Source organism: Salvelinus sp. IW2-2015, unplaced genomic scaffold, assembly GCF_002910315.2.
Source record: "Salvelinus sp. IW2-2015 unplaced genomic scaffold, ASM291031v2 Un_scaffold3209, whole genome shotgun sequence".
NCBI lineage: Eukaryota > Metazoa > Chordata > Actinopteri > Salmoniformes > Salmonidae > Salvelinus > Salvelinus sp. IW2-2015.
In genome coordinates, this window is record NW_019944496.1 from 54,767 (window position 1) to 76,705 (window position 21,939).

Sequence of the window (21,939 nt, forward strand, 5' to 3'; positions counted from 1 at the left end):
TACCTCCACTGTATTCACATCCTACCATACCTCTGTCTGTACATTATACCTTGATCTATTTTATCGCCCCAGAAACCTGCTCCCTTTTACTCTCTGTTCCAGACTCCTAGACGACCAATTCTCATAGCTTTTAGCCGACCCTTATCCTACTCCTCCTCTGTTCCTCTGGCGATGTAGAGGTTAATCCAGGCCTGCAGTGCCTAGCTCCACTCCTATTCCCAGGCGCTCTCTTTGTTGACTTCTGTAACCGTAAAAGCCTTGGTTTCATGCATGTTAACATTAGAAGCCTCCTCCCTAAGTTTGTTTTATTCACTGCTTTAGCACACTCCCTGCCAAACCCGGATGTCCCTAGCCGTGTCTGAATTCATGGCTTAGAAAGACCACCAAAAAACTCTGAAACTCCATCCCTAACTTCAACATTTCAGACAAGAATAGAACGGCCAAAGGGGGCAGTGTGCAAATCTACTGCAGAGATAACCTGCAGAGTTCTGTCCTACTATCCAGGTCTGAACCCAAACAATTTGAACTTCTACTTTTAAAAAATCCACCTCTCTAAAACAAGTCTCTCACCGTTGCCGCTTGCAATAGACCAGCCCTCTGCCCCCAGCTGTGCTCTGGACACACATAAGTGAACTGATTGCCGCCCATCTATCTTCAGAGATTGTGCTGCTAGGTGACCTAAACTGGGACATGCTTAACACCAACGGCCATCCTACCAATTAAAGCTTGTTGCCCTCAATCTACACAAATTATCAATGAACCTACCAGGTACAACCAAACAAAGCCGGTTAAACCACGGGCAACCTCCAATAAGGATATTCCTCCTAAACCAACTTGCCCTCTAAATACACCTCCCCCCCCCCCCTGCTGTATTTCAAACAAGGTCTCAGCGATAAACTGCCTCATTGCCTGTATCCGAATGGCGTCAGCGGTCCAAAACAACCTCCACTCATCACTGTCAAACGCTCCCTGAAAACATTCAAGCGAGCAGGCCTTTTCTATCGGACCTGGCCCAGTATCCTGGAAGGAATATTGGACCTCAGCCCGTTCAGTAGAGCATGCCTGGTTATCTTTAAAAATGCCTCCTCAACCATCTTAAATAAGAATGCCCATTTCAAGAAATTTTGAATCCAAGGAACAGATATAGTCTTGGTTCTCATCCAGAAACCTGAACTGCCCTTACCTTATCGAAGGTTGCTTATCCTTCAGGCCACAGAAACATCCCTGTTGGCGTTCCTGCATTAGCATCGAACAGCCCCCGTGATATGCAACTTTTTCAGGGAAGTTAGAAACAAGTATACACAGGTAGTTTAGAAAAGCCAAGGCTACATTTCAAAGCAGAATTTGCTTCCTGCAAACAAACTCAAAAAAGTTCTGGGAACTTGTAAGTCCAATGGAGAATAAAGCACTCTCCTCCAGCACCCACCTGCACTGGATAGGAAACACTGTCACCAACTGATAATCCACTATAATTTGAGAAAATGTTCAAATTAAAGCATTTTTCTACGGCTGGCCATGCTTTCCAACCTGGCTACCCATACCCCGGTCAACAGCATGCACCCCCACAGCAACTCGCCCAAGCCTTCCCCATTCATCATTGTCCCAGATCCAGTCAGCTGAAATGTTCTGACCAAAAGCTGCAAAAATCCTGGACCCTAACAAGTCAAGCCGGGCAGACAATCTGGACCCTCTCTTTCTAAAATGATCTGCGAAAATTGTTGCAACCCTATTACTATGCCTGTTCAACCTCCTTCGTATCGTTCTGAGATTCCAAAGATTGGAAAAGCAGCTGCGGTCATCCCCCTCTTCAAAAGGGGGGAAACACTCTTGAACCCAAAACTGCTACAGACCTATATCTATCCTACCCGCCTTTCTAAGGTCTTCGAAAGCCAAGTTAACAACAAATTACCGAACAAATTTCGAATCCCACGTACTTTCTCTACTATATGCAATCTAGTTTCAGAGCTGGTCATGGGTGCACCCTCAGCCACGCTCAAGGTCCTAAACGATATCTTAACGAGAATCGATAAGAAAACAATACTGTGCAGCCGTATTCATTGACCTGGCAACGGCTTTCGACTCTGTCAATCACCCACATCCTCCTCAGCAGACTCACAGCCCTCGTTCTCAAATTGACGTGCCTCTTCCGCATAGTTGTACTCAGGTGTGTCAATCGGAGGGCTGTTGCTGGGCCTCTGGCAGTCTCTATGGGAGTGCCACAGGGTTCAATTCTTGGGCCAACTCTTTTTCTCTGTATACATCAATGATGTCGCTCTTGCTGCTGGTGAGTCTCTGATCCACCTCTACGCAGACACACACCATTCTGTTATACATCTGGGCCCTTCTTTGGACACTTAACTACCCTCCAGACGAGCTTCAATGCTACTCCTTCCGTAGCCTCCAACTGCTCTTAAAAGAAAATAAACTGCATGCTGCTCTTCAACCGATTGCTGCCTACACACGCCCACCCGCCCAGCATCACTACCTGTGGAGTTCTGCCTTAGAATATGTTGACAGACACTACAAACTAGGTGTCTGGTTAGACTGTAAACTCTCCTTCCAAGACTCACATCAACATCTCCAATCCAAAGTTAATATCTAGAATTGGCTTCCTATTTTTCAACAAAGCATCCTTCACTCATGCTGCCAAACATACCCGTCGAAAACTGACCATCCTACTGCCCCGACTTCGGTGATGTCATTTACAAAATAGCCTCCAAACACCCTACTCATAAATTGGATGCAGTCTATCACAGTGCCATCCGTTTTGTCACCAAAATACATATACTACCACCACTGCGACCTGTACGCTCTCGTTGGCTGGCCCTCAGCTAATACTCGTCGCCAAAACCCCACTGGTTCAAGTAGGTCACTCTCTACAAGACCTGCTAGGTAAAGTCCCCCCTTATCTCAGCTCGCTGGTCACCAATAGCAGACACCCCAACCTGGTAAGCACCCGGACGCTCAGCCAGGTTATATCGTCTCTGGTCAGGTGCTGTGTGGCATGCTAGAACTGATCGCCTGGTTTGATGGGGCTATCTGGCAGGGCCGATACGATGCCTTGCTGTTAGCTGTCCAGAAACCTGTATGCGGTCGAACCAGTGTCAGAGCGCGTAAGCTGTGAGCTTCTGGATGCACAATTTCCGTCGGTCCAAAACCTTTCTTGTACTGCGCCTCGGCTTTCCGCGAGTCTCGTCTCGGCCGATATGGAACTCTTCAGGAAAAGGGAGACGTACAAAATCTCTTGAACAGTCTGAGAACACACGATCTCACCTGTGGAACGCGATCTTTTCCCCGTCAGAAACCTCTCCTCTCCGAACGTTAGAAAGAAGTCGGCAGGAGGGCGCGACAACTTCTTGCTGTGTACATAAGCCGTTGATGGTGACTCCGCTCCCACCAGGGTCTTTAAGGCACGCAGCTGGTCAGAGCAGCTTCACAGGGATGCATATTTTGCTGTGGTATTTTGAATTTGCTCTACCTTGGTACAGTCAGTGTTAAGGCCCCATCTATAATTAGCCCAACAATTACCTCATCCCACTACTGTATTTATTTGGCTCCCTTGCACCCCAGTATTTCTACTCTGCACATTCACCTACTGCAAATCTACAATTCCAGTGTTTTTAATTGCTATATTGTATTTCTTCACCACCGTGGCCTTTTTATTGCCTTTACTCCCTTCTCACTCAATTTGCTCAAATTGTATGTAGACTTGTTTTTGTACTGTATGTTTGTTTTACCCACGTTGTAACTCCTGTGGTGATGCATGTAGGGGAACTGGTCCGTTTGATCCTATATGTCCAGGTAGTTCGCATACGCTCTCACAATGTGAACCTGATATATCTACAAGCTTGGTACCCTGGTTTTAAACAAAGGGATATAAAAATAGCTAGAATATGTATTTGCTTATCTGGCCAATGCGCACGCCATCTGAAGCGCCCTGTGGGATGTCGGGATGACTGCCAGAAACCAGACTTCAGTAGAATTCGTGCTATCTGTCTGGTAATATACGGGCGGCTCAGTCTCTAGTCGACTTATAAGTGCATTACATAGTTCTATTTTCATGCGGCTGTCTGCACACGTCCGTCGGATGTGGAAATCACGCGCGGGTATAGTTATCTGTATATAGCCCATCTATAAATAGCCCAAACAATTACCTCATCCCCTACTGTATTTATTTTGCTCCCTTGCACCCCAGTATTTCTACTCTGCACATTCACCTACTGCAAATCTACAATTCCAGTGTTTTTAATTGCTATATTGTATTTACTTCACCACCGTGGCCTTTTTATTGCCTTTACCTCCCTTATCTCACCTCATTTGCTCACATTGTATGTAGACTTGTTTTTGTACTGTATGTTTGTTTTACTCCACGTGTAACTCTGTGTTGTTGTATGTGTCGAACTGCTTTGCTTTATCTTGGCCAGGTCGCAGTTGTAAATGTGAACTTGTTCTCAACTTGCCTACCTGGTTAAACAAAGGTTAAAAAAATAAAATTATCTTGCCAATGCCGCACGCCATCGCTCATCCATATATTTATATGTACATATTCTATTCATGCCTTTACATGTGTGTGTATAAGGTAGTTGTGAATTTGTTAAGATTACTTGTTAGATATTACTGCAACTAGAAGCACAAGCATTTTGCTACACTCGCATTAACATTTGCTAACTATGTGTATGTGACCAATAAAATTTGATTTGATTATGGTAGTGAGAGGAAGCCCACTGGCCGGCAGTGGGAGAAGATGGAACGAGATGGATTTTGCCCGACATTCTGCAAATGTTCTAATCTATGAAACATCTGATCTTAATACAGTTTTCTGTTCCCAGAACTAAAATCTGTTATGAACAGAGTGGACTAAGTTTTGTAGACTTTACCCTTTGCAAAAAAAATATATAATCACATTATTTACAAGGAACGTAAAGATGAATTGAGTTATTGCACACGAGCGCTTCACAGAGGAGTTCCCGAACAGAAATATGCAGATGTGTTGTAGAACGCACCAGATGTGTTATAGAACACAGGTTCTCGCTGACTTGTGCTTGGCTCTGCCCACTATGACTAATCTGTTCCCATTGGAAACGACCAGCTGTTGTCTATCTTGGTTTAGTTATAAAATGTGCAATCGTCTGTGCATTCAGGGATCCTTGGGATAGACCTAGCCCATTATATGAGAAGGGCGGTTCTTAATTTGAGCCAGATCCTCCGGCACCTCTCAGTTTTGTAGTCTTCCGTTCCGGAACCCATTCGCAAAGATCAGGTAAGCCTACCTTGTGGCGCGGGGGGAAAAATCCACTGTTTGCAATGAAAAAATCCTCATAAAAGCAATCCGAGTAATCACATTTGGATTCCTCTGTATTTGGCATATCCCATAAAAGACGTAATGTGAAAATGTGCCTGATATTCTAAGAATGTATTAATGTTGGGCCGTTCCAGGTTCATTGTTTGTGCAACATTGTAGCCTATTTAGACCAAGGCGTGGCCATTGCTGTGGTGAGAGAGAAGTACGCCTGTATCTCTCACAGAACTAAAATGAGATTCACTTTCTATGATCTCTCTGTGCTGTTATAGACATGAGCCTGCAACTCTCATCTCTCCTAACAGGCCTTTCACAATATTTTTTATACAAATTGCTGGAAAACAGGTTGTAAAGCAAATCCTGCTGAAAAGAAAATCTGTCTGTGTTATCAACTTCCAAATAGACCTATTGAGCGAACAGCATTGTTTTACAAAGTAAAGCAAGAGAGATGAGCTTTTGTCCGGTGAGTGAGCTGCACATCATTGGGTGAGTCAGTGAAACTGGAAAGCTTGTTTAGGACTATAACTTCCTCCTCATATTGTACAATGTGTTTCTCCTCACACCTGACCTAGGCTATTGATGGATTAGAGACACGGTCGCTTTTATTGATCTCAGATTCTCAGTTTGTCAGTGTCAAAGTAGCCTGTCGTTTGTGAGGTATTAAAAAACATTGTGCGAATGTCTCCAGTCATCTAAAATTATGTATAATTGCATGAAATCTGTTTATAAAAGGCCAACTTCTGCAAGTGTCTCCACACCACTGCTCTATGCCAGTGCACAAACTTGGATAGACAGAACCTGATCTTACCATGACTAGCAGATTCCCCAATCTTCTCCTCCTCTTCTTCATCTTTAATGTTGACATTCAGCWCCAGTGTTTGACTGCAGTCTTCCAGCTTCACTGATGCCATCTCTGGATCCTGCAGTGCAAACTGGGCTCCACTGTCACAATCAGGACCCAGTGACTGTAGGTTTGGACTCAGTGTGGAAGGAGAGAGGCAGGCTGGGTTTGTCCTCACTGTTGATGTTACCGGCCTCAGACTTAATCTGAGTCGGCCAGTAGTAATAAAGAGAAACGGACACTTAAGTTATTCTTGACAGTTCTGGCACTTTCTTAATTCTCTAAAAATATGGTTTATATTTAGGTGCAGGAGCTCCACAATACTGTTGAGCTAATATTCTATAAGAGGAACATGAGCTCAAACAGTAGAAATTTTAGGTGCTGGTACTCAGCTCCGGTGAGCTCCTGTCCAAGTCTAGCACTGATCTCATTTCAATATATCTGGTAGCTAAGCATTGATAACAAAACATGAATTAATTCATATTAGACAAAGTATACACTTTAAATTAGGCTACACAACTCTAAATGCACTTAATCTATAGTAGATTTCCTGAATTCACATAAACGCATAAATTACTCAAAAAACATTTAGTACAAGATTGTAGTATGTTTAAGACAGCACTATGTACTATTTTCCTGAATAACCTTGTCTTTACTGTATTATTTCACTCAAAAACCAATAGCATTTACGTTCACACCATAGTAACATGTATGGATAGACAGAAACAACTGAATGTCTCTGAATACAAGTACACATGTAGAAAACTGATTACATTAAGCTCCAAAACAGTAACTTAGTGCAACCGTAAAATTCTCTCTCTCTCTGCTGCACCCTCACTGCCTGCACTGAAGTCCGTTGATGCAGACCGAGTGGGAACCGCCATTTTARCAGCTCGTGAATTTGATACAAAACCAAAAACGACATGTAAAACGAACACAGAGAGCTAAAAMAAATGGATCCTTAATGAAATTACCTTGACGAAATGATATACATCCACTCAGACTAACCCACAGTCTCTAACTATGTGACTTGTAAAAACGTGATCACGTTCACTCACGAGGTTTGACACAAAAATAGCACATAAAACCTTTATCAAACGTAATAATAACTTGACGTATTTGTTACCTAGCATGTTATGACATGTTCTTTCGATATTATAACGTGCTATTACATACCAGTATTAATACATTTGAAACGGACGCAGAGGTTGTTGTCTCGACTGCACAATTCTGACGTATCCTTTATCCTGAAGAATGATGCGCGCCTGCGCGGAACTTCCTGTTCCCCCACTACCAGTTTCTAAACCCAGAGACACCCAGAGAAACGCGAGACTTCAGAGAACGCTTGCGAAGCAAACAAAGCCGGGATTTGAGAAGTCAATGAGATAAGTGAACAATTCTGACACTTTTTCAGCAGCTAATGGGGATCTTAATAAATACCAAAAATATTCCGTCGGCACACACTTGAAACATGGCCATTCTTTTATCAATTTCATAACTGCAGTGGCTTAGTCACAATAGCTCTCACTGCGTATGAATATCTTAGCATCATGTCATAGCGTTGAGGCCAGTAGCTGAAACGGTTGCTGGATCGAATCCCCGAGCTGACAGGGTAAAAAATCTGTCGTTCTGCCCTGAACAAGCAGTTAATCCACTGTTCCTTAGTCATTGTAAATAAGATATTTTTTTTAACTGACTTGCCTTGTTAAATAAAGTTTTTTTTATTACATGAGTAGGCAGACCGAGGGTAAAGTTGTTTTTTGATTTGATAGAAATAAATAAAATATCAAGTATTGCATTTAAAGATAAAGAAATCAATAACTCATTCAGTGATTGTCTCAGAAAAAAGTGAGAATATGCATTTATTTAAAATACCTTAAAATGTTAATTTCATGCAATTTGTTCTATATGAAGATAGACAATGTTTACATCAAGTTGTCAAATGTTTGCAATCTTAAACAGCATGACAAATCAATGTTTACCATCTTGAATTGTATGTCAAATCAATGTTTGCATTTTTAGTGCAACAGTCCACATTTAAAGTAGTTACAAGGAACAACAGTCATTTATTTATACGTCTCTAATTTAACAGCAAAAAGGCCCCTTCCAATCATTTTCTGTTTTGGCTTTGTTGAAGTCCTTCATTGTCATCCCCAGACAAGCTAAATGTACCATCTCTGGCACACAGAGCGTTCTATCTGCAGTATTAAAAACATAAAACAGGGTTATGTTGATTTACATTAAATAACAGTTCTGGAATACCCAAATTCTGTTACATGCTTTTGCAAATAGGAACATTTTCAAATTGAATTGGATTTTTGTTCAATTGCTAAATTGACTTTAAAGGACATGCATTTGACCACAACCCTGTCAGAAGCACACATAACTGATTGTTAATCATCGTTGAGTATTCAGGCAATATAAATCGTGTAAGTAATAAAGACATACATTTGCAAAAAACGTATGTTTAATATCAAACATTACTAGAATGCGTCTTATAGATTTGATATATTTCTATCAAATCAAAACTGGAATTTGTATTCAAAACAAAGGTTGTACAAATATGCTAGACATTTATGGAATAAATCATATATAGTTTGATGATTCTGTGACAAAGGGTGAATTAGTTATTGATTTATACAGCTTTAAAAATACATTTAAGATTTTTATATTTTCCATCAAATCAAAACTGGATTTCTATCAAAACAAAGGTTGTAAAAGTATGCTAGACATTTATGGAATAACCCATATCTATTTTTATATCTCTGTGACAATCAATTAATTAGTTATTGATTTTTACAATTTAAAATGGCTTTTGGCGAATTTCTGATGAATGTCTGTTGAATGTCAGAATGTGTGAATATAAAAGCAACTTTACCTCGGTAGTAGGCAGATTATCTTCTTCAAACAACGGTACAACTGATTGACTTTCTTCCTTCTTTCCATCTACTACACGGTTTAGTGCTCCAACCACTCCTGGAATCTTCCGTTTAAGACGATGAACCTCAATATCCAACGAAACTCCAGATATAACACCTTTAATCGGTGCCCTGCTCCGAAATGATATACACAATATAATATACATAATATAATCAAATATATTGATTTGAAATAAAAAAATAAATCGACTAGCTTGTTAGATGTTCTGATATAGACATAATGACTAAAAATTACCTGTAATTTCAAATCATTAGTTTACAATTTCACAATGGTATTTATTACAATTTATAACGGTCATGCCTCAAAACTGGATAAAGCAGAACGAGCAAGTCATTCAGCCGCCATTTGTTCCTCAAGACGGTAACACAACGACACGAYYATAATTGTAAGCGTCAACATTTTTYAYAACGTTTGCAATTTGATAAGGTTGTTATATTAATTATTAGTTTCTGTTAATGTCGCATAGTATTATTTTCTCTAGGCTAACATTAGCAACTATTCCTGGATACTTGCATGCTAGCTAACGTTACATTAACACTAACTTAGTTGTTCTAGCCTACTATGTCCCTGTCCCTCTGGCCAGGGTAAACAAAGCGGTAATGTTGTGTATCGTATATACAGTATTTCACTCAAAACTGTTTATTTAATTGAATTATACATATGAGAAAAAAGTGGTTGACCAGCACGAATTCATATACAAACATTATTTTTCATTACAATCTTGTCATTTAGCAGATGCTCTTATTCAGAGCAACTTACAGGACAAATAAGGGTTAATTGCCTTGCTCAAGGGCACAATGAGTGATTTTTCACCTAGTTGGCACGGGATTCAAACATTTACATTTAAGTCATTTAGCAGACGCTCTTATCCAGAGCGACTTACAAATTGGAAAGTTCATACATATTCATCCTGGTCCCCCGTGGGGAATGAACCCACAACCCTGGCGTTGCAAGCGCCATGCTCTACCAACTGAGCCACACGGGACCACAACCTTTCAATTACTGGCCCAACACTCTTAATTGCTAGGCTACCTGCCACCAGATCAATTAACTTCAATACAGTTATTCAAATACATTCATCATCAATGACTAAAATAATAAAACTAATATTAAAATACAATTTAATAAACACAAGTAGTCAATTCATAGCCTGTTTATCATTAAACAAAAGTTGTTTAGTAATATAAAATATAAAATAATATTTAAAAAATATTTAAAAAACAAGACAATTGTGCAGTCTGGTTTGCTTAATATAATTTTTTTTTAAACAATCAAACAATCGATAATTGAAACCGGTTGAAATCGATAATATTTCAACTGGACAATAACGTCGTCAATATAAAAGGTAAACAAGAAAGGTGCACTCTCTTTCGTGCGCATGAAAAAATTTCTGGGACACTGTAGGGTCCACTCATTCAGAGTGATCTTAGTCTCTKATTTTTCAGAATACAAGCCTGAAACAATTTCTAAAGACTGTTGACGTCTAGTGGAAGCCATAGGAAGTGGAATTTGAGTTCTAAATCAATGGATACTGTAATGGCATTCAATAGAAAACTACAAACATAAAAAAATCCCACTTCCTGGATGGATTTTTCTCAGGTTTTCACCTGCCAAATCAGTTCTGTTATACTCACAGACATTATTTTTAACAGTTTTGGAAACTTTAGAGTGTTGTCTATCCAAATCTACGAATTATATGTAAATCCTAGCTTCTGGGCCTGAGTAGCAGGCAGTTTAGTATTATTATTATTAGTATTATTATTATTAMTATTATTATTATTAGTATTATTACTACTAATAATACGGTATTAGTATTATCTTTGTATTACCCACATTAAAACACCTAGGTAGAGCAGTGGTTATCTCTGTGTTAGTATTATCTCTGTATTAGTCACATTAAAACACCTAGGTAGAGCAGTGGTTATCTCTGTATTAGTATTATCTCTGTATTACCCACATTAAAACACCTAGGTAGAGCAGAGAGGACAGAGCATGTGGCTTTGCAACACACAGGTGTTTCATCTCCACACTGGGATGATTTTAACAGTGCAACGCCACACAGGCCTCATGCCGCTCAGGTAGGAGAGTACCAGCAATAAATGAATAAAAAACACAAAACTAATGAAGGAACACACAGTCCCCAACAATATATCCCTGGTGTCAATACTTTCAAATGGCTCGGCTCGCTGTTACAGTACAGCACCACCAAATTCCATTTATTAAGTAACCATCTGTCTTATGTAACCATGYAAACGTAACATACCATAATATTTTGAGAGTCCCGGATTTATATTTACTATGTTATGTCTAGTCTATGAGACAAGGCTGCACCTTGACCTACATTATAAACACGCAGATCAAGAGGTGTGTTTTCCCTTCAGCATCTGCATGTGGCATAAGCTCACCCACCTCACAGCATGAATCTAAAATAGTTAACTTTGGCTGTGAGTGATGGGAGAAAATCAGACTCTAAGGCAATTACTTGAATAATTCAATGGATGTTTTGTTTATAAACTTTATGATCATTTTTGAATTTTTTATGTGACTTCGCTATGGGGCCTTCAATGGGAATTGGGTCGTGCTTCAGCTGAACTGCAGTACCGAAAATGCCCTCTGAGCACAGTGGAAAGCATGCTTATAGACTAGAAGCCTGCCCCCTTGATCCGAGAAGGGTGTAATTGCAGACCGCAATTAGGGGCGTTCTCTGATATCGGGTGTTTCATGATATCAAGTTTACACCAATTGATGCTCCCCATTGGTCCGTGGCCGTTTCTTTTGCGTTGGGGACAACAGTTGTTGACAACTGTAGCATTGTAGCTAAGCCTAACCTTAACCCTTTTCCTAACCTTAATCTCAGTCTCCTAACCGTCGTTAATTATCATAATCTGCCACGTTAGTTTTCCAAACCTGCATGGTAAACAAATCCCTAACCCTCCATCTTTTTCCTAACCTAACCTCAGTCTCCTAACCGCCACGTTAATTATCCTAACCTGCCATGTTAGTTTCCAAACCTGCATGGTAAACAAATCCCTAACCCTCACCTTTTTCAACCTTAACCTCAGTCTCCTAACCGCACGTTAATTATCCTAACCTGCCACTTTAATTATCCTAACCTGTTATGTATGCTTGTGCCTAGTTAAAATATATATATATTTTAAACATAATCTCCATCAGTTTCATAACACCTTAACTGACCAATGGCATGTAACATTTTTCTTGTATCAGGGAACATCCACATCAAAGAAACTGTTCAGTAGTTCTACTGGGAGGCGCGGGAAATAGTTGAAAGAGTGATTGGTGCTGAGGAAGCTATGGCAGTGGATGACCCGCAACCTGTTGAGATTCATAATGTCTTTACCAGTTGAAGGATACCGATTGTAAAGTGAATTGTATGTGCGGCTGAAAGGTTTTGGGAGTTCAGGAATTAACATTGGAAGCATTGCAGGCAGTGGTGGAAAAAGTACCCAATTGTCATACTTGAGTAAAAGTAAAGATACTTGAGTCCTTTCCTATCAAGGTAAAAGTGAAAGCCACCCAGTAAAATACTACTTGAGTAAAAGTCTAAAAGTATTGGTTTGACATATACATAAGTATCAAAAGTAAATGTAATTTCTAAAATAACTTAAGTATCAAAAGTAAAAGTATAAATAATTTCAAATAAATTAAATTAAGCAAACCAGACAGCACGATTTCCTTGTATTTTAAATTTACGGATAGTCTGGGGCAACAACTGGCAGTTGTTACATTTGTATAATTTTTTTGTACGGCATGTGTGGCAAAGGCTGAGATTGTATCATTTTACTTGTCCTGTGTTAAGTCTCCGTGTCAAGTCAATCAATGAAAAAACAGTTGGTTGGCCGATAATGTTGTTTCTAAATTCTATATGGTGATCTTATAGTCTTTTAACCTAAAGTTTTTAGGAGTGTATTTTGTAATTATCTATTGTATTTTTTATTTCAGTACCTATCAAGCCTTTGGAGAGAAGGCGGTACATCACCAAGGAGCAGCTTGAGTCCTCATAGATTGTCATATGACCATCATGCACGAAAAATGGCAGATGTTCCAATGTGTCGCATCTCTGTTCAAGCACGCGCACGCAGAAGGAATTATCGTAATTTAATAAAGATATGTAACACAAGAGGAGAATCTCTACTCTCTTTAGATTTGATCACATTCCTGATTGATGTATCTTTTTGTGTTATTTTTGTATTTAGTAATTTTCAGCTTTCAGATCCTACTCTCTGTGTCAGACGCTCAGCTGGATGAGAGGATCAAAGAGCTGATATCAATAAAACAGAATGGTGTCACTATAAGAGAAAAAATATGGTTTTGTTAAACAAACGTGTCATGTTTTTTAGGTGGAGATTGTATCCATGGTGCTGTGGATGGTTACAGCAGACTTGTGTTTCTGAAGGACTCTGACAACAACAGGAGTGCCACAGTCATGGAGTCATTCAAAGCACCATCACCAGCTACGGAGTACCATCCCGGGTGAGATGTGACCGGGTGGTGAAAACAACCGTATCTGTGCCTTCATGGAGCAGTTCAGGGGTGGTGAGAGGGAAGTGCCCTCAGAGGAAGAGCACTCACAACCAGAGGATAGAGCGGCAGTGGGGGAGGTCTGGCATGGAGTCTCACACGTTTACCATACCTGTTCACCTTCTTGGAGACGGAGCAGATCATCGACATCAACAATGAGGTGCACCTTGTGGCACTGCACTTTGTGTTCCTGCAATGGGTGAACAGAGATCTTGCTGTGTTGCCAGTCAGTGGAACCACCCATGGGCTGAGGACTGACACAACAGCAGTCACCTCTGCAGTTGTTCATCTCGGGTTCCCTGGCAATGCAGAGGGCCAATCTGAAAGCAGTAAGGATTGTTTCGCCCCAAATTCAACCACCATCAGCTCTCAAGCCACCACCTCAGCTCCCCCAACCACTGGCGCCGCAGCTCTTATTGGTCGGAATGGGTGATTGTGCCACAAATCCATTTCACCATCAGCAACACACAGATGGAACTGTTGCAACAATAATTCCATTGGAAAGCCCAGAGAGCTGGGATGACAATCTACAGAGGGTTATGGCAGTTTATCTTCAGCGCCACTCGTTCCTACTCCAACCTGACTTACTACATACACCCCTGATACTCCCCTACTGGGATGAGGGATTGGACGCTATATCTTCAGCGCCACTCGTTCCTTTGAATCAGTTCATTTTTAATAGTAGTATAAATGTATAATAGTAACATTCCCCTCTTTCACACACTGTATGATTTGGTCTCTAGAAGGTACGATAGACATCTTCAACTCTAAACGGATGGGACCAGAGTTTAGACACAGGTGCCTTAACAAAAGTTAAGTACTTCCCCATTCCAGTACGATTCCGTTTGGTCATATTTGGAGAGAGTCAGGTACTGTTAAGATATACAGCCTATGGTTATTGCATTTTGCTCTATGGCGCTTTAGTACAGAATTCCATCAGCTGACACAATATTTGTCTTCCACTCAGTACAACACCACCCAGGAGAGGCCTACTGCAAGCACTGGATTGGAGCCTTCAGAGCGTGCCTGCTGTGGGAGGACAACAGAACATTCTGATTGGACATTATTAAAACAGAACTTACATTTTTATAATGCCCAATCGGGACTTTTATAAKTTGTTAAAATAAATAATTGTGTGGAGAACGCCCTATAGTTTAAAAAAATGAACTATGAAGATAGTGGTTCGCCCCCGTTACATTTGATATACTTGTGATTAACAGCAACCTATTACAGTTAGTAACATAACATTGTGACAGCTCAAATGATGTGGTTGAAGATGGACTAGTGCAGGGCTCCTAACCTTGTTCCTGGAGAGCTACTGTCTTGTAGGTTCACTCCGACCCTAATCTAGTGCACCTGATTTTAATAATTACCTGCTTAATAAGTTAATGAGGTTAGTTAAAACTGAGGTTGGATTGAACATCTACAGGAGGGTAGCTCTCCAGGAACAGGGTTGGAGAGCCTAGGACTAATGGATGTAGTTCTTAGATCAATGCATTTGAAATCCGATAAGTCACTACGAAGGTGCAGTTCCCAGAAGTGGAGCTGTCACCTAATGCAGTGGATGGGAAGCCTTATTTCATATAGTTCTAATTAAATGATAATGGCTGAACTTAATTTGTTCTTAATGTAGGACATCAAATTATCAGATTTGGATGAGTTGGCTGCAATATGGCAGCAGTACTTCAGTCAATATCAGCAACGGATATTGGTTATTAGTGAAGTGTCAGTAAAGTGTTTCTAAAAAAACCTCAACCTTAACACCAAGACAAGCAATATGGACTGTATAATTACATTGTAATGATCATTATGTGAACAATAACAGCCAATATGGAAATACAGTGCATTTGGAAAGTATTCAGACCGCTTGACTTTCACCACATTTTGTTACATTAGAGCCTTATTCTAAAATGTATTAAATAAATAYAAATGTAGCGTCATACCCAAGAACTCTATGGTGTAATCGCTGCCAAAGATGCTTCAGCAAAGGACTGAGTAAAGGGTCATAAATGTAATATTTACTTTTTTTTTTATACATTTGCAAAAATGTCAACCTGTTTTTTCTTTGACATTATGGGGTATTGTGTGTAGATTGATGAGGGGAAAGAATTATTGTATCCATTTTTTGAAGAAGGCTGTAACGTAATAAAATGTGGGAAAGGTCAAGGGGTCTGAATACGTTCCGAATGCACTGTACAAACAATACAGATGTAAGTAGATAAATGCTTAAATGTTGATGTGCAGTTACATTTTCAAACACTCAATTGCTACTGTAATTTAGTGCTACTAGATACAATTATGTATCGTAAAAATGTTTTTATGCAACACCGAAATGTGGGGAATTCACAATACCGGAGGTCATGAATTCCCTAAAGGCATTGTAGGTGCTATGAAGAGGGAGCCTTAGTGTCACAGCACACGCGTTTGCCTCTGGATACTTTTTCTTCTGCTGCCCAGCGAGATGCCCTCGCGCTGTGTGGAGGATTTCGATGGTCGAGGTGTCCTCAAACCCAAGGGGTGGCACCACCGTTGCCCCAGTAGCAAACTCCAACACCATCGCCACTGTTAGAGGAGGACATTCTCCATCTGAGGAGTACACASTAAAACATTTAAAATACATATTTAAATCACAAAATGGAATAATATGCAGTTGTCAATGGCGTGCGTACTGGAGTCAGGTGCAGGAGAGCAGAGTTGTGAACAGGCGCACACTTTATTTAGGCAGGAGAAACCAACAGACGGAAACCTCCAGCCAATGCAAAAGTGCAAARGAGCAAACATCACAATAATATTGTATAAACACAAAAAACATACCTTGTGAAATAAAACACGGAATAAACACATACCAGTAAAGCGCGTCAACATAGACACGTAACACAAAACAATCTCACACAAAGACATGAGGGGGAACAAAGGAATGAATACATGTAGTGTGATAGGGGAATGAAAACCAGGTGTGCAGAGAACAAGACAAAACAAATGGATAAATAAAAAATGGAGCGGCGATGGCTAGAAAGCCGGTGACGTCGACCGCCGAACGCCGCCCGAACAAGGAGAGGGCCCGACTTCGGCGGAAGTCGTGACAGCAGTTACCAATAAACTTGAACAATTTACTATTTTACCTTGCACCTCAGCCAGCCAGTTGAACCAGTGGCAGATGGTGTTGTTCTCCAAACACCTCCGTTTGCCGCCAGGTATGGAATAGGTTACTTTAAACAGGTCCCTGGCAGTGGGAGGTTTTATGGAGTCCACAAAAAGTGCTCGGAAGCTGTCCGGGGGGTTCCTCAATGCTTCGAGCAGCCCAAGAGAGTTGAGACGATATTTGAACCTGTTTTGTTTAGAGACAGTATGTATATTTAAAATAAGTGTTAAGGACAATATAGTGATGTGTATTGATTTAGGGGGGTGGGCTGATTAAAAATACTTATGTTAGAGGAGGTATTGACAAGTACTTCAGAGATTTATGACAGAGTTGACTTACTGCTCCAAGGCCACCTGCATGCTCCCTTGGACAAATTGTTGAGCCACCAATTCAACCACACCATCTCTGTCCTCCATTGTCTTGACAACAATCCTTTTTTTTGTAGGGGAACGAGCCTCCTCCTATCTGTCTTAAAGGCCTCTACATTTGGATTAATCTGGGGGAATGTTTCCCCCAAAACCTTCAAGAAGCTGCTCTCCTCCTGACCATACTGTACTTTGATCTGCCTCACAGGATACTCTAAAGATACTGAGATGTGGAAACATTATTTCAATCTAATACAACGTATCCTAATATAAAATAGTCCATGATCTTTAAATCAGTAAAATAACCTACAATAAGTCTATGTTTAATCACAAAATAGATTCACACCTAGCTTACTTACAAAGCAAGCACAGTACATCGCACTGTGTCCTCATGTACTGCATGGATATAGGGGAAATATACCTTTCCTGTTCAGCTGCCGGATGGTAGACTCAGCGATCAGACAAACCCTCATAGTTATCCACCTGCTTCTCCCGGTTTGCCGCCTTTGGACTCCAGCATTATTCCGTCTCCTGAACGATTGAAATCTGACATGCGCAAACGTTATAAAAGTTACACTAATGACACTCACCATAATCGACACCGCCCATACTCGCGCACCCCACGGTAGCTGTTGCAATCATTAGCAAGCTAACGTTACTAGGTAGTTGTGCCGGTTAATGTTGAATTTTGTCAGGTATTACCTAACCTACCAGAATTAATCCTAACCGATGGTCCGACCTGGGGTGGTTGTAAAGGTGGCTGCACTTGGCTGGTTGCACTTGGCAAAACTCAAAAAGCGGTCTCTCATGTTTTCAAGGTTCGACATGACTTAGACGTTTGTTGGTGATGATGAATGAGAAGTTTTTCATATAGTGATTGGCCAACATTTGCATATAGTTTACATATTGTTATTTGACGCGTCAAATACTGTTATTTGACACGTCAACTAGTGTTATTTGACACGTCAAATAGTGTTATTTAACGGGTATCTTTTTGACACGCAAAGTCCCAAACGGCGTTTCATAGTTGAGGTCAGAACGCTTGAATCAACCCTACTCCTCCGCCAGAGCGTCCAGTGTGGCTCTAAACGCTCCGAGAGCGATACGAACTGACAATCTGACAACMCTCTGAATTTACGAACGCCCAAGCACACTCTGGCACTCCAGATTGAATTTAAGATCCCACCCATCATTTACAAACAAGGTATCTATGTTTAGTGAGTCCGCCAGATCAGATGCGGTAAAATGGTTGCATTTTCCTGCTTTGTTGCTAATATGTTTGAAAAAGAGAATCGACTGCTTCAGAATCAACGACTTTGCTGTCTTGTTTTCAGTTGGCCTCTCTCTCACCATTGGGAGAGAGAGGCCAACTGCATGGAATGGCGTCGATTCATGCGGATGAATCGGAGCACGTATCAAACTCATTCCATGGAGGACCAAGTGTCTACGGGTTTTTGTGAATTGATTTTTTTTCCCTGACCTGCTAATCATTCAAAATGTAACGAGTACTTTTMGGTGTCAGGGAAATGTATGGAGTAGAAAGTACCTTATTTTCTTTAGGAATGTAGTGGAGTAAAAGTAGAAGTTGTCAAAAATATCAAAAGTAAAGTACATATACCCCAAAAAACGACTTATGTACAAATATTTTAAGTACTACATAAGTAGTTTGCACCACTGATTGCAGGGAATACTGACTGAAGATGTTCCTCCCTACGAGGCCCATGAGACTGTGTAGGGATGTGATTTGAATAGGACTGTGACTGAAGATGTTCCTCCCTACGAGGCCTATGAGACTGTGTAGGATGTGATTTGAATAGGACTGTGACTGAAGATGTTCCTCCCTACGAGGCCCATGAGACTGTGTAGGGATGTGATTTGAATAGGACTGTGACTGAAGATGTTCCTCCTACGAGGCCCATGAGACTGTGTAGGGATGTGATTTGAATAGGACTGTGACTGAAGATGTTCCTCCCTACGAGGCCCAATGAGACTGTGTAGGGATGTGATTTGAATAGGACTGTGACTGAAGGAGTGGGATGTTTTTATTTATCTATTTTTGTATTTTGTTTTGATGTCGTTGCTTCCGCAATGGACATGTTTTATTTCTACAGTTTACCAACGGTACAGCAGGTGGCGGTAGACACATTATATTAGTGTAAATGTCAGTATACCAGAGAAGAAGATGACGCTGTTGTACTGTTGTTGTGGGGAACAGGAAGTTCCGGGTAGAAACGACAGAACTGTGCTGTTATGTCGATAGTGGTTGTGTCCGTTTCAGATTTATCATTGTAGGTATGTAATAGCACGTTTAAAATGTCTAATGTCGACATAATATATAACATGCTAGGTAACAAATCAGTCAAGGTATTATCACGTTTGGTAAAGGATTTAATTGTATGTGTTATTTTGGGGTCAAACCGAGTGAGTGAAGAACGTGATTTAAAACGATTTTACAAGTCACTTAGCTAGACTTTGGGTTTATCTGAGTGTATGTACATAATTTCGTCAAAGTCATTTCATAAAGATWKCACTTATTTGAGTTAGTTTTGACATGTTCTTGGTTTTGTGTAAAATGTTGTTTATGAGCTGGTAAATAGCCTCGTCCGAACCGTCCTGATCTCGCGAGTTTACATACACTGTTTCGTTAATGTAAGCTCGCGAGATCAGGATAGTTCGGACGAGGCTAGTCAAATGGCGGCTTCAACGGTTTCGGTCGTCTTTCTCGGAGTTTGCTCGTAGTGAAATGGCGACACGAGGCTGTGTGATGGAGTGTTAAAATAGAGGGAAGCGAACTGAAGTTATCCTTCACCATTGGGAGAGAAAGGCTAACTGCATGGAATGGCGTCGATTCATGCGGATGAATCGGAGCACGTATCAAACTCATTCCATGGAGGACCAAGTGTCTGCGGGTTTTCGCTCCACCCGTGTACTTGATTAATGAATTAATGTCACTAATTAGTAAGGAACTCCCCTCATCTGATTGTCTAGATTTTAATTGAAAGGAAACAAATAAAACCCGCGGAGACTCGGTCCTCAATGGAGTGAGTTTGACACCCCTGAAACAATGGAAATGGAGAGAGTTTGAGAAGCAACAGCTGTGCTGGAATGCGATCAATGTGGGGGACATTTCTGATGATATGGAGCGGGAGGATGAGGGTCTAGAATGTGAATGGTCTGTAGTGGAAAGACATAGGAAGAACAGAGATAATGATACTGGAAGCAGTGGTGCATGTAGTATAGAAACTAAAGAGGCCCAAGGTAGGGAGCTAGAGTAGTAATGTTTCACAGTGGAAAGTTGGGATGGTGTTTGAGGAGACCACAGGGCCTCATTTTCACCCTATCTGATTAACCAAGGCCATAAAAAGAGAGGTGAAGTTAAACTGGGCCTCATCTGTGTAAATGAGAGCTTGTTCTGAACTAGCCTACCTGGTTAAATAAAGGTGAAATAAAACATTTAAGATGGTAGATTGTTAATATCATGTGCTAGTCAGGTTCAGCAAGGGAAGATTCTTCAATTGGAAAATCATAATGGGACGAAGCTCAGAAGCCATCATCCTGGAGCTTATGCTAAATTGAAGGGAGTAATCTGAGGTCCCAATATCTATGTCCATGGATGATATTGTTAAAGAACATGTGAAGGAGACAGAGTGGTTGAAGCCTAAAGGTTGATCAGTAGGAAAGAGGGTTAAAAAAGTGAAAGCTTATCGGTGCGGTTGACGTTTGAGAAGGTTTTGTCTGGAAAAGTACAGATTAGGATTCCTTAGCTTCCATGTCAGAGATTTTGACCCAGCCTCATCAATCAACCAATCAAATGTATTTATAAAGCCCTTCTTACATCAGCTGATGTCACAAAGTGCCTTTACAGAAACCCAGCCTAAAACCCCAAACAGCAAGGTGTAGAAGCACAGTGGCTAGGAAAACCTCTCTAGAAAGGCCAGAACCTAGGAAGAAACCTTGAGAGGAACCAGGCTATGAGGGGTGGCCAGACCTCTTCTGGCTGGAGATTATAACAGAACATGGCAAGATGTTCAATGTTCATAGATGACAAGCAGTGTCAAATAATAATAATCACAGTGGTTGTCGAGGGTGCAACAGGTCAGCACCTCAGGAGTAAATGTCAGTTGGCTTTTCATAGCCGATCATTCAGAGTATCTCTACCGCTCCTGCTGTCTCTAGAAGTTAAAACAGCACGTCTGGTGAACGAGGCTTCCATAGCCGCAGGCAGAACAGTTGAAACTGGAGCAGCAACGGAGAATCATCAGTGTTTTTAAATGCCAAAGAATGGAACATGTAGCTGTTGAGTGAAAAGATGTGCCAAGTGGCTGGTCCTGTAGTAAGAGGACCTACTGTCAGACTGATGGAGCTTCCATGGCTGGTCCGTGTAGTAAGAGGACCTACTGTCAGACTGATGGAGCTTCCATGGCTGGTCCTGTAGTAAGAGACTACTGTCAGACTGATGGAGCTTCCATGGCTGGTCCGTAGTAAGAGGACCTACTGTCAGACTGATGGAGCTTCCATGGCTGGTCCCGTAGTAAGAGGACCTACTGTCAGACTGATGGAGCTTCCATGGCTGGTCCGTAGTAAGAGGACCTACTGTCAGACTGATGAGCTTCCATGGCTGGTCGTAGTAAGAGGACCTACTGTCAGACTGATGGAGCTTCCATGGCTGGTCGTAGTAAGAGGACCTACTGTCAGACTGATGGAGCTTCCATGGCTGGTCCCGTAGTAAGAGGACCTACTGTCAGACTGTGGAGCTTCCATGGCTGGTCCCGTAGTAAGAGGACCTACTGTCAGACTGATGGAGCTTCCATGG

At 41.1% G+C, this 21,939-nt stretch overlaps 2 long non-coding RNA genes across 2 annotated transcripts; both read right to left on the bottom strand.

Annotated features, from left to right (window-relative positions):
* Positions 1 to 14,959: 14,959 nt before the first annotated feature.
* LOC139025743 (uncharacterized) lies at positions 14,960 to 17,996 on the bottom strand. Its single transcript, XR_011477361.1, has 3 exons — positions 17,548 to 17,996; positions 16,742 to 16,947; positions 14,960 to 16,205 (listed from the first exon to the last, which is right to left on the bottom strand). It is a non-coding gene; the product is annotated as an uncharacterized lncRNA (long non-coding RNA).
* A 2,379-nt stretch (positions 17,997 to 20,375) lies between these two features.
* LOC139025745 (uncharacterized) lies at positions 20,376 to 21,699 on the bottom strand. Its single transcript, XR_011477363.1, has 3 exons — positions 21,622 to 21,699; positions 20,579 to 20,687; positions 20,376 to 20,517 (listed from the first exon to the last, which is right to left on the bottom strand). It is a non-coding gene; the product is annotated as an uncharacterized lncRNA (long non-coding RNA).
* Positions 21,700 to 21,939: the final 240 nt, after the last annotated feature.